Raw genomic sequence first — 1,708 nt, 5'->3', positions numbered from 1 at the left:
GTCGATAGACTATAAGTTTAATAAGTCATGGTTGCAAAATACTGACACCAATCATTTACAGAAGAATGGAAAAATGGTTAGCTGGTTGAAGATCCCCTCTGGCAGGACCAGTTTGCGTTCCAGAGCATTGCAGGAAAACGTTAGGCAATAATGACGCTGTGACTTACCTTACAAGACAAGCTGAAGAAAGGCCAACCTACAATTATAGCATTTGTAGATTTAGAGAAAGCTGTCGACAGGGTTGAATGGAACACGGACGTAAACTCCGTCCACAGGCCCTGGCAGACCCAGCGGAGCCGACCGGCCGCCGTGTCATCCTCAGACTCCAGGCGTTACCGGATGCATATATGGAGGGGCATGTGGTCAGCACACCGCTTTCTCGGCCATAGGTCAGTTTACGAGACCGGAGCCGCTACTTCTCTATCGAATAGCTCCTCAATGTACCTCTCAAGGTCTGAGTGCACCCCGCGTGCCAACAACGCTCCGGGCACCGAATGGTCACCCTTCCAGGTACTAGCCCAGCCCGACAGCGCTTAACTTCTGTGATCTGACGGGAACCGGTGCTACCACTGCGGCAAGGCCGTTGGCGTTGAATGGAGTATCCTCTTTGAAATTCAGAAGGTAGTAAGGGTAAGATACAGGGACTGAAATTTTTTCTACAATTTGTACAAAAGCTAAATTGCAGTTGTAAGAGTCGAAGGACATAAAGAAGAGGCGATGGCTGAGAAGGGAGTAACACATGTTTGTCATCTAACCCTGATGGTATTCATTCTGTCACCTGAGCAGGGAATAAATTAAGTCTATGAGACGTTTGGAAAGGGGATTGAAGTTCAGGAAGGAGAAGAAAAATACTTTGAGGTTAGCTGACGGCATTTTAATTCTGACAGGAACTGTAAATGACATGTAAGAGCAGCTGAACAAAATGGATAATGTCTTGCAAGTAAATTGTACAATGAACACCAACATAAGTAAAACAAAGACTGTGGAATCTAGTCGAATTAAGCCACGTGTTGCTGAGGAAATTAGATTTGGAAGTGAGACCTTAAATTTGTGGATGAGTTTGCTATCTGGGCAGCAAAATAGTTGACGATATCCGAAGTATACAGGATATAAAATGCAGACTGGCAATAGCAAGAAAATTGTTTTGGACAAAGAGAAACTTATTAGTATGGGATACAAATTTGTTTAAGGAAGGATAGCAAAACAGCAATCAGTCGGAATCCCTCTGGTTTTTTATTTTTTTTTGCATATCCAGATTTCGGCTACAAATAGCCATCTACAGTGCAGTTGAGTGAATTACCATCCAGCAAACCCGCTGCAGTAACTCGCTCAAATGCACTGAAGATGGCTATTAATAGCTGAAATCTATGTTTGAGTCAAGGAAAGCAAGAAGCCTAAAGTTCACTCATTCGCTGCACTGCAACAAAACTTACTTTATATAAACGAAGTAAAGCTGCTTCCCGTACTGCGTTTTACTCTAAGCATAAGTAAATCAAAAGCACAGGTTTTGGACTCGCGTGTATGGATATGCAATAATAATAATAATAATAATAATAATAAAACAAGGGGGTTGCGGCTGATTTCCGTGTTCCTATTCTTCCTTAAATTAATTTACTGTTACTGTGCATAATGGTTCCTTATAGAATCAAAGTTGAAACAAATTTATGCGTTGAGAGGTCTTTTCTGGAGGTATTTGTCTGGAGCGCAC

At 42.3% G+C, this 1,708-nt stretch overlaps 1 pseudogene; it reads right to left on the bottom strand.

Moving 5' to 3' along the window:
- Positions 1-470: 470 nt before the first annotated feature.
- LOC124557416 lies at positions 471-588 on the bottom strand (annotated as a pseudogene).
- Positions 589-1,708: the final 1,120 nt, after the last annotated feature.

Source organism: Schistocerca americana, chromosome X, assembly GCF_021461395.2.
Source record: "Schistocerca americana isolate TAMUIC-IGC-003095 chromosome X, iqSchAmer2.1, whole genome shotgun sequence".
In the NCBI taxonomy this organism is placed as follows: Eukaryota; Metazoa; Arthropoda; class Insecta; order Orthoptera; family Acrididae; genus Schistocerca; species Schistocerca americana.
The sequence above is the reverse complement of the archived record's forward strand: the minus strand, read 5'-3'. Positions and strand labels throughout refer to the sequence as shown.